Consider the following 12,084-nt stretch of genomic DNA (forward strand, 5'->3'; position numbering starts at 1 on the left):
CGCAAGAGTCTATTTCTGAACACTCAATTTTATTTCATTGGTTGGCATCTCTGTCCTTATGCCAGTACCATGCTGCTTTGAGCACTGTAGTTTTGTAATATGTTTCAAAGTCAGGTGGTATGAGAGCTCCCACTTCATTCCTCTTTCTCAAGATATTTTTGGCTATTTGAGGCACCTTGCCCTTCAAATAAATTTGGTTATCGGTTTTTCTATTTCTGTGAAGTAAGCTCTTGGGACTTTAATTGGTATTGCATTGAATCTATAAAACAGTTTAGGTAGAATTGACATCTTAATTATATTTAGTCTTTCAATCCATGAACATGGTATGCTCTTCCATTTTTTAAGGTCCTGTTCGATTTCTTTTAGCAGTTTCTTGTAGTTTTCTTTATATCGGTCTCCTGTGGCCTTTGTTAAGTTTATTCCTAAATATTTGATTTTTTTGGTTGCTATTGTAAATGGAATTTTTTTTCTTGATTTCTTCCTCTTCTTGCACATTACTGTGTATAAGAACACTACAGGTTTTTGCATGTTGATCTTGTAGCCTGCCACTTTGCTGTATTCATTGATTAGTTCTAATAGCCCTACTGTAGATTTTTCTGGATTTTCTACATAAAGAATCATGTCATCTGCAAAGAATGAGAGTTTTACTTCTTCCTCTCCAATTTGGATGCTTTTTATTTCTTTTTCTTCCTATTTGCTTTAGCTAGAACTCACAGCACAATGTTGAATAACAAGGGTGACAGTGGGCATCCCTGTCTTGTTCCTGATCTTAGAAGGAAAGTTTTCAGTCTCTCTCCATTGAGTACAATGGTAGCTATGGGTTTTTCATATTTTGCCTTTATTATATTCAGAAAATTCCCTTCTCTTCCTATCCTTTGAAGTGTTTTCATCAAGAAAGGATGTTGAATTTTGTCAAATGACTTTTCTGCATTGATCAAGATGATCATGTGGTTCTGCTTTGATTTATTGATGTGGTGTATTACATTAATTGCTTTTCTTATGTTGAACCAGCCTTGCATACCTGGAATAAACCCCACCTGGTTGTGGTGTATAATTCTATTAATGTGCTGCTGGATTCGATTTGCAAATCTTTTGTTGAGGATTTTTGCATCTATATTCATTAAAGAGATTGGTCTATAATTTTTTTTTTTGTAGTATCTTTGTCTGATTTTGGTATTAGGATGATGTTAGCTTCAAGAATGAGTTGGGTAGCTTTCCCTCTTCTTCAATTTTTTTGAAGAGTTTGAGCAGGATTGGTATTAATTCTTTCTTGAATGCTTGGTAGAATTCACATGTGAAGCCATCTTGTCCTGGGATTTTCTTTTTTGGGAGCTTTTTGATGACTGGTTCAATCTCTTTGCTTGTGATTGGTTTGTTGAGGTCATCTGCTTCTTCTTGAGTCAATGTTGGTTGTTTATGCTTTTCTAGGAAGTTGTCCATTTCATGTAAGTTGTCCAGTTTATTAGCATATAGTTGCTCATAGTATCTTCTCATTATCTCCTTTATTTCTGCAGGGTCAGTAGTTATGTTTCCTTTCCCATTTCTGACTGCATTTATTTGCATCCACTCTCTCTTTTTTTTGTGATGTTAGCCTAGCTAGAGGTTCATCAATTTTGTTGATCTTTTTGAAGAACCAGCTTCTGGTTTTGTTGATTCTCTCTCTTGTTTTTCTGTTCTCAGTTTCATTTATTTCTGCTCTAATCTTTGGGGTTAGTTTGCTGTTCTTTCTCTATTTCCTTGAGGTGAACAGTTAATTCCTCAATTTTTGCTCTCTTTTCTCTTTTAATGTAGGCATTTAGGGCAATAAATTTCCCTCTCTGCACCACCTTTGCTGTATCCCATAAGTTTTGATATGTTGTGTTTTCATTGTCATTTGCCTCGAGGTATTTACTATTTCTCTTGTAATTTCTTCCTTTACCCACTGTTTTTCTAAGAGTGTGTTGCTTAGTCTCCATATATTTGTGAATTTTACAATCTTCTGCCGGTTAATTATTTCCAACTTCATTGCATTATGATCCAAGAAACTGTTTTTTATAATATCAATATTTTTCATTTGTTGAGACTTGCTTTGTGACCCAACATGTGGTCTATCCTAGAGAATGTTCCATGAGCACTTGAGAAAAATGTGTTTCCTGCTTTTGTGGGGTGTAGTGTTCTATAAATGTCTGTCAAGTCTAGTTCATTTATCATACAATTCAATATCTCTGTTTACTTATTGATCCTCTGTCTAGATATTCTATGCATTGATGAGAGCATTGTATTGAAGTCTCCAACTAGTATCGTAGAGTTATCTACTTCTCTTTTCGGTGTTCTCAGTGTTTGCCTCATAAATTTTGGGGCAGTCTGGCTTGGTGCATAAATGTTTATGATTATTCTGTTTTCTTGATGAATTGACCCTTTTATTAACATATAGTGTCCTTCTTTGTCTCTTTTAATTGTTTTACTTTTGAAGTCTAATTTGTCTAATATTAATATAGCTACTCCTGCTTTTTTCTGGTTGCTGTTTTCATTAAATATCTTTTTCTGACCTTTCACTCTCAGCCTATTTTTGTCTTTGTGTCTAAAGTGAGTTTCTTGTAGACAGCATATAGATGGGTCCTGTTTTTTAATCCATTCTGCCAGTCTCTGTCTTTTTATTGGGGTGTTTGATCCATTAACATTTAGTGTTATTACTGTAATGGCAGTACTTTCTTCTACCATTTTGTCTTTTGGATTTTATATGTCTTATTTTTTTCCCTCTCTCCCCTTTTACCCTTCCTGATAGTCTTCATTTCTACACTCTTCTCCAACCCTCTCTCTCCTGTCTTTTCTTATCAGCCTGTAGCACTCCCTTTAGTATTTCTGTAGCACTGGTCTCTTATTCACAAACTCTCTCAGTGTCTGTTTGTCTGAAAATATTTTAATCTCCCCCTCATTTTTGAAGGACAGTTTTGCCAGATACAAAATTTTTGGTTGGCAGTTCTTCTCTTTCAGTACCTTAAATATATCATACCACTGTCTTCTTGCCTCCACCGTTTCTGTGGAGAAATCTGTGCATAGTCTTATAGAGCTCCCCTTGCTTTTCTCTTGATGCTTTCAGAATCCTCTCTTTGTTTTTGACATTGGATAATCTGATTAGTAAGTGTCTTGGAGTAGGTCTATTGGTATCTATTCTGTTTGGGGTATGCTGTACTTCATGAATCTGTAATTACCTCTCTTTCATAAGAATAGGGAAATTTTCAGTGACTATTTCTTCTATTATTCTTTCTGCCCCTTTTCCCCTCTCTTCTCCCTCTGGGACACCCATAACACATATGTTTGTGCATTTCATGTTGTCACTCAGCTCCTGTGCCAGTTTGAATGTTTTATGTCCCCCAAACTCCATTATCTTTGATGTAATCTTGTGTGGGCAGACCTTTCAGTGTTAATTAGATTGTAATTCTTCGAGTGTTTCCATGGAATGTGCCCCACCCAACTGTGGGTGATAACTTTGATGAAATATTCCCATGAAGGCGTGGCCCCACCCATTCAGGGTGGGCCTTGATCAGTGGAGCCATATAAATGTGCTGACAAACAGAAGGAACTCAGTGCAGATGCAGCTGAGAGTGACATCTTGAAGAGGAGCTACAGCCAAGAGGAACACTTTGAAGAATGCACTGGAACTGAGAGGAGCTTCAGCTTACAGAGACATTTTGGAGATGGCCTTTGAAAGCTGACTTTTGCTCCGGAGAAGCTAAGAGAGGACAAATGCCCCAAGAGCAACTGAGAGTGACATTTTGGAGAGAAGCTGAAGCCTAGAGAGGAACATCCTGGGAGAAAGCCATTTTGAAACCATAACTCTGGAGCAGACGCCAGCCACATGCCTTCCCAGCTAACAGAGGTTTTCCTGACACCATTGAAGGTACCAGATTGTTGATGCATTACCTTGGACACTTTACGGCCTTAAGACTGTAACTGTGTAACCAATAAACCCCCTTTTATAAAAGCCAATCCATTTCTGGTATTTTGCCTTGTGGCACCATTAGCAAACTAGAACAGCTCCCTAAGACCCTGCTCATATTTTTATATTCTTTGCACCATCTGTTCTTTTGTGTGTATGAATTCAAATGTCTGGTCTTCCAATTCACTGATCCTTTCTTCTGCCTGTTCAAATCTACTGTTTTATCCCTCCATTGTTTTTTTCATCTCCTCCATTATGCTCTTCATTCCCAAAAGTTCTGCCATGTGTTTTTTCAAATTTATGAATTCTTATTTATGGTCACCCAGTGTCTTCCTTATATCCTTCATCTCTTTTGCTATGTCTTCCCTCAGTTCATTGACTTGATTTTTGAATTTATTTAGGAGATTTGTTTGAACATCTTTAGTTCTTCCTTCAGTTCATTGAATTGATTTAGCAATAATTGCCTCAACTCCTGTATCTCAGTTAAACTATTAGTTTGTTCCTTTGGCTGGTCCATATTTTCATGTTTCATAGTGTGGCTCGTTATCTTGAGCTGTCTAGGCTTCTGATTTTCATGATTAGTTTATTCTGGGGCTTGTTTTCACTCTTTTTCCTAGGGGTTACTTGTTGGTTGGCTTTGTTCTCTAACCCTTGGTGTTCAGTTCAGCCTATTCTAGACCTTTAACTTGGATTCTGTTTAGTTGATCAGGGTTTTTCACCTCTTGTTTTTCTGTTTCTTGTCCTCCCTCTATGTAGCCTTTTTGTGAGAGGGTCTCCTCAGATGTGGTCAGCCCAGTCAGGTTTTCCCAGTCCAGAGAGGCCCAGGTCTCGGGAGGAGGGTGTGGAGTTCCCCTGAGAATGAGACCCTCCTGTGAGGCCGTTAGACCCTGTGCTTCTCCTGTGCTGTCTGGCAGGTGGCGCTTGCCAGCCCACAGTTCCCCCCCCAGTGTGCAGAGGTGGGAGCCTTTAGTTCTCCAGGTGACCCTGACCCTGTGGGGGGCGTGGATGACTGAGGCTGGTTTCTGAATTCCAGCCCCTGGGGTCTGAGTTGCCAAAAGGAGGGCTGCCGCTGGAGCTGGGCCACGTCCCCCTTCTCTTGGGAAGTTGTGGTGTTTAGCAAATTTTCTCAGCCACTAGACTTATTGCTTTGCCTCTCAGAGCTATCTTAGCTCTGCTCTTTCCTGGGCCCAAATTGCAAGTCTTTGATGCTTTCTGTAATGTGCTACTTAAAATAGTTATTAAAAAAAGAGAGAGAAAAAAATATTAAAAAAAAAAAAGAAAGAAAAAGAAGGGCCCAGTATAGACTATTTAAAGAAAAGCCCTTTAATTCAGTCCTTGCAGTTCTGATGGGCTACTGAAATGCAAAAAGACAAGGAGTTGGAGAGCAATTGAGGAACAATCAAGAAACCAGAAAAGGGCCCTGGCCCCCTGGGTTTGCATATGTGCCTGATTCTGTTTGAGCCCAGCCCTTCTCCATATTATGTTCACCCCCAACTCCAAAAGTCTCTGTTTTTATTTTTTATTTTTATTTTATTATTTTATTTTTTTGCTGTTTTTGCTACCCCATCTTCTCTCTGCCGGGCTGACTTCTCCCAGATTCTCCAGTGCCTGGTCTCAGTTTATCTAAGGTTAGAGTTTTCGTTCAGCAGCCTGAGTTTGTTAATCAGTTCTGCAACTGCAGTTCTCCCTCCTGGTTCCCAGCGCCAACAGCCCCTCCTCTTTCAGGATACCAGCCGCAAAACAGTGTTGTGCCTGGCAGGGAGGGGTATGGGCTCCCTGGCCATGAGAACTTACAGATTTTGCTGATCTCAGCTGCTGCATGCACTCGTGAGTGTTGTATGACATGTGTCCAAACTCAGATTCCTCTGCAGTGTCTGTTCCACACAGTTCCTGGCTATCTCCCAGCTGCCCCAGAAGAGTAACTAAAACCTACACCTCACTGCTACACCATCTTGCCCCGCCTCTGCCTGGCCAGTTGGTTTTTGACAAGGGTGCCAAGTTTACTCAATGGGAAGAGAATAGTATCTTCAATGGATGTTGCTGGGGAAACAGTATATCCATAAGCAAAAGAATGAATGGACCCCTACCTCATACCATACACACACAAAAAAACTCAAAATAGATCAAAGACCATAAATACAAGAACCAAAACTATAAAACTCTTAGAAGAAAACATAGGGATGCATCTTCAGAACCTTCTTTTAGGCAATGGTTTCTTAGACTTTACATCAAAAGTGTGAGCAACAACAACAAAAAAAAATAGATAAATGGGATTCATCAAAATTAGAAACTGTTGCTCATCAAAGGATTTCATCATGAAAATAAAAAGACAACCTACATATCCAATAAGGGTTTAATCTATAGAATATATAAAGAACTCCTACAATTCAACAACAAGAAAAACAACCCAATTTTTAAATGAGCAAAAGACTTGAATAGACACTTCTCCAAAGAGGATAGACAAATGGCCAATAAGCACATGAAAAGATGCTCAATATCATTAGCCATTAAGGAATTGCGAACCCAAACCACAATTAGGTAACATTAGATATCATTTCACACCCACTAGAATGGCTACTATTAAAGAAATAGAAAATACAAGTGCTGGAGAAGATGTGGAGAAACAGGAACATTTGTTCACTGCCGTTGGGAATGTAAAATGGTACAGCCGCTATGGAAGACAGTCTGACCTGGCAACCCTGCTTCTAGGTATATATGCAAAAGAACTGAAAGCAGGGACTGAACCAGATATTCCCACACCCACGTTCATAGAGGCATTGTTCACAATTGCCAAAAACTGCAAGCAAGCGTCCATCAACCAATGAATGGATCAACATGGTCTACACATACAGTGGAATATTATTCAGCTGTAAAAAAGGAATGAAGTTCTGATACATGAGACAACACAGTTGAATCTTGAAGACATTGTGTTGAGTGAAATAAACCAGATACAAAAGGACAAATATTTTTGTATGCTCTGCCAGATATGAAATAATTAGTACAAGCAAATTCATAGAGTGAGAAACTAGAATATAATTTACCAAGGGCCACTGGGAGCAAGGACTAGGGAGCTAATGATCAATTAGTACAGAGTTTCTATTTGAGACGATGGAAAACTTTTGGCCGTGGATGGTGGTGCTGGCAGCACAACATTGTATAATAGCACTGAATCACACATTTGAACATGATTAAAAGGGAAAAATTCAGGTTGTATATATACTAAAGTAAAAATTTGTACTTAAAAACATGTGACTGTACAACACAATCAGTGAGCCCTCATGTAAATATGGATTATAGTTAACAGTATAATTATAATAATATTGTTTCTACAATTATAACAAAGGCACCACACTAATGGAAAGTGTTACTAATAAGGAAAACTGTGTCTGTGAGGGAGTGGGGCAAATATGGGAATTCTGTCTTTTCTGTATAGTTGTTCTGTAAACTTACAACTTCTCCAATTAAAAAAAAAGTTGAGCAAGAAAGGAAGTCACCGTGGCATGTCACGACTCAGGTGTGACGGCCTGTATATTGTATCATAATGATGGGAGCCTCTGAGCTAAACAAAGTGACGCTATGTTATTGGAGGGTGGGAAGTAGCAACAGAAGCACTGAATTTAGGAATATGGAGGTGAAACAAAAAGCATGTGTGAAGAAGGGGCAGAGGTCTTCTGGGTTTTGTAATAAGCCTCATAAAACAATGTGCCTCTTTAAATCCCCTCCATGTATAAATGATAAAAAATGGAAACTAGATTAAAAACACCCTCAAATGAGTTATATGCCCATTTGGCCTCCAAAGAGAGGGTGTCCCTGACATCTCAGTGACCACCTAAACCTGGTGAAGCAATCTGACAAATGCAGGCCTGGGCACACCTGCCCAGGTGAAATCACGAAAGGGAGCGCCCGTCACAGCCTCCGTGCTGAGCAGGAGGGAAGTGTCCGTGTGGTTGTGGCTCTGACACACCAGCCAGGGAGCGTGTGTGCGACAGGTGGCTCCTCCTTTTCTGACCTTCCTGGAGGGAAATGGCTGGGTGTGTGGTGCTCCTACCGCAGCTTCTACAGATGCTGGTATATTGGGGTACACACTAGTGTTTTATCCAATAAGCAAAAAAAATGCTATCTTGGGGTTCTCATTATTCTTTAATTGCTAGTGAGGTAGAACATATTTAAATTTCTTTATTGGCCTCAAATCTTTTTCTTCGGTGAGTGGCTACTTTGCCCACTTTTGACTGAAGGTACAAACTTGTAAATAACTTGTAGAAAGGCTTTGTATGTTCACTCCTTGTGAATGCGTGTATTTTACACATATATTTCTTCCTACTTTGTGCTCTTCCTTTCGATTTCATTCATGGCACCTTTTTTTTTTTTCAGTCACTTTTTTGGGGGGAGGGTTACTTTGACGTTTTCTCCTCTTTCCCTTTATGCTGAGAAGGTGATGGTTTCTACCGCTGAGTTTCTGTCTAGAAGGGTGGCTCCTTCCCAGTAGACAGACGGCTCCGCTTTCCTTTGATGTGTGTGTTTGCTTGTTGGATTTTCGCATTTTAGGTCTCTGTTGTGTCTGAAACGTCTGTTGCTAGGAACGCGCGGAGGGCGCGGTGCCTGCGGGACGGAGCTTCTGTTGGTGGGAAAGTTCCGGAAGGAGAGGGGGCGACGGGCTCGCCGCGCGGTCACTGCGCTCCGGCCAGCGAAAGCCGGGGCTCCCCCCACGCCCCCTCCTCGGGGTGGGCCCCGCCCCCGCTCCCCTCCCCCCCGGGTGGGCGCCTCCCGCCGCTCGGAAGTGGTGGGAGGGGGTCTCCGCCCGCCCCTGGGCGCGCGTCCTGGGGTCCTGGGCCCACCCGCCCAGCCGCAAATGAGTCTCCAAGGTGCCAGCTCCCGAGAGCGGGAACCCGGGGCCGCGCGCTCTGCCCTCGGCACCCGGGTCATGAAGACAGACTGGAAAACGTTTCCGCCCGGGTGTGGCCTCGGGGCCCCGGCCTGGAGCGCGCGCGCGGCGCAGGGAACCGCGGGCCGCGGGGGAAGGAAACGGTTTCAAGTGCGCGCATCTGCGGTCTCCCGCAGGAGCCGAACGGCGGTGGAGACCGGCTCCGGCGCTCCCCGCGGGCCCCTGCAGGACGAGCACCCGGGGAAGAGGGGCTGGCGCCCGGGAAGCTGCGGAGAGGGGCAGGGGCTGGGGGACCCCGGCCTCAGGCGGGAGCCGTCTCACGTGAAGCATCGGAACAAAGGTCCGTGTGCGCCCGGGAAGTTCCTGCAGGTGTAGACAGGCCGCGGGTCCGTCGGAGGAGAACAGACCGGAGCCTGCTTCCGACGCAGTGAAGCAGCCAGAGGAGTCAGTTCCGGGGCGTTCCAAGGGTGGAAGAGGAAGGGGCCGATTCCACGCAAAACATAACAAAACGGGGAGGGGAAGAGGGTTTGGGTCTTAGTTTGCTGATTGACTCTCAGAACTACGGTCTATGTTGCCCAAGCCCGGGGACTGGGGGACTGCCCAGCTGTCTGAAGGACCCTGGGGCCTTGTCCTCACCCGGTGGCCGGCTGCAGTGTTTGTTTAGAGAACTTGTGGCGACTCCCGGGGCCATGGGGCTGACCAGAATGAAGTCTGTTGTACAGTGGAGATAGGAGGAGTCCGTGTGGTTTTCACTCTTTTTCTTTTTGGCTTAAAGTTTTTCCCAGAAAAGCCGTGGGAGGCCAGGCGGCCTGGGGGGTTCTGGGGGCCGGATGGGGCACCTGGCCTGGGGGCACTGAGGTGGGAGCCGCTCTCCAGCCTCTCCTGCTTGTGGGGGGCCGCAGTCTCAGGGCCACCTACTGCCCCGGCCCCGACGGCGGAGCCCCCGGGGCGTCGTGGGGCCCTCACAGCCGCCGAGGGCCACAGCTTCCCCTTTCCCAGCCCCCCGGGACTTCCCTCCCAGGACCCCAGCGCCTTGCCTGAGGCCCCGCGCCACGGAGTGCAGGGGGTGCCCGAGCTTGGGCAGGTGGGTGAGAGGCTCCCCAGGCAGGAACAGCGGCCTCCAACGAGGCGCCCGGCCAAGGTGGCACCGGAATGGAAAGTGCTGCACGCAAGTTCCCCGTCCAGCTCGGGGCCAGGCGTGAGGGCTGAAAATAGAAAGCGGGTGACTGCGGGTGCTTGTGTCCTGTCCACCCACAGGGCTGGCGTTTCAGAATAGACATTTGTAGAGGGGCTGCCAGGCAGTTATGTATGGAGAAAATTTACCCAAACAAACCTCTGGGCGGGCGTGGGCAGCCGCCAACCCCTTGGGGAGCACTAACGGTGGGCGGCAGGTGCCAGGCAGGCCTGTTTGGGGAGCTGATGGGGGGGGCTCTGGTCTCAGGGCCTCCCGTCCCCACCACTCCATTTCCTTCTGCCCTCCAGGGCTCTGTGCAGTCAGTGCCCCTCCCAGGAGAGCCTTCCCGGCCCCCACCAGCTCAGTCCCACCGTCCCTTGTCCCTAGGTGCTTCAGCCTACACCGGCTGGCCCCTGTCCCTGCCCAGCACGCAGGCCGGTCCCCCAACCCCACCTGCTGCTGGCTGCCCCTCGGCTGCTGTCCCCTGACTCACAGAGGAGAAGGCCACCTGCCCCATCCCAGGCAAGGGCCGGCCTGGGAGCAGTGGAGCTCCGGCCCTGCCTGCCACCCTGTTAAGTGGGTCCCTAAGCTGGAGCAGCCAGCCCCCACCTCCATCACCTCAGCCCCAGCCACAGACCTCCCTTCCCTCCTGGCCTTCCCCAGGTGGCTCCAAGCACCCACCCCTCCCCCAGGGTGGACAGTGGGGTGGGAGCCTGCTCCCAAATGCCCCAGGCCAGGGGTCTGGGGTGCAGCCTGGGGCCTCGGCTGTGCTCAGGAACAAGCCCCATCCAATGAGCCAGCCTGGTGGGGTGGCACCTGGCAGATGGCAGGGCCACCTGGGGAACGCTACAGGTGAGAGGGCAGGGTCAGTGCCCACTGGACCCCTGGCCTGGCGACCATCCACAGGTCTGCTGTCCCCAAGCCCCGACCATCCCGAGCGGCTGCTCTGCCAGGAGGTGCCCAGGCCCGGCGATTCGGCAGGACCCAGGCGAGCGTGGGCCTGGCCTTCTGAGAAGCAATCTGCAGGGGCTGAGCTCAGCCAACAGACACAAGCAGGGGCCGGAGGAGAACGGGAGAGGGCAGGGGACAGAGGGCAGGGGACACCGTGAAAAGGAGAAGTGGGCAGAGCTTCTGTTTGAGGTGATGAAAAGTTCTGGAAATAGTGGTGGCAGTTACACAAAATTACAAATGTCCTTAATACCAGTGAAACGTCCACTTAAAATGGTTAAAATGTTGAATGCTGAGTATGTATATGTTTCAGTTTGCTAAAGCTGCCGAAATGCAATAGACCAGAAATGGATTGGCTTTTACAATGGGGATTTATTAAGTTATAATTTACAGTTCTTAGGCTGTGAAAATATCCAAATTAAGGCATCAACAGGACGATACCTTCTCTGAAGACAGGCTGCCGGCATCTGGGGCTCCTCTGTCACACGGGAAGGCACATGGCTGGTGTCTGCAGGTCCTCCACTCCCAGGTTTCGTTGCTTTCAGCATCTGGCCCCAGCGGCCTCCTCTCTGAGCTCCTGTGTGTCGTCTCTTAGCTTCTCCAGGGCGTTTCTCTCTGTGTGTGTTTCTGCTTTTTATGCTCTCAAAAAGGGCTCCAGTAAAGGATTAAGACCCACCTTGAATGGACAGGTCACATCCCAGTTGAAACAACCTAACCAAAAACTCCTACCCACAACAGGCCTGCACCCACAGGGATGGATTTAAAGAACATGACCTTTCTGGGGTACATAACAGCTCCAAACCAGCACAGTATATTTTTCCACAATTTAAAAATAGAGAAAGCACTTTCTAACAAAGTGACCTTCAAGCTGAGTCCAAGGGAAGGGCGGCCTGAGCCACACAGGCACCTTGGGGTGTGTGTGATCTAGGAGTGGGACGGCCAGTGGACTATGGGTGTCCTGCGAGCCCTGGGGATGGGGGAGGCGGCGGCAGGCCCGGCCCTTTCTCCTGGGTGTGATCCACTCTGCCAGGGCCCGGCTCCATCACTCCCCTGGCCATCCCAGGTAAGGTCTCACCTGGCTTCTGCTCACCTGCAGCTCTGGGCTGTGTGTGCACCTCCCCAGGGGGCGAGACCCTCCTCCCACCCACTCCTGGCCTGCCT

This window comes from Choloepus didactylus, chromosome 3 (assembly GCF_015220235.1).
Source record: "Choloepus didactylus isolate mChoDid1 chromosome 3, mChoDid1.pri, whole genome shotgun sequence".
Taxonomy (NCBI): Eukaryota; Metazoa; Chordata; class Mammalia; order Pilosa; family Megalonychidae; genus Choloepus; species Choloepus didactylus.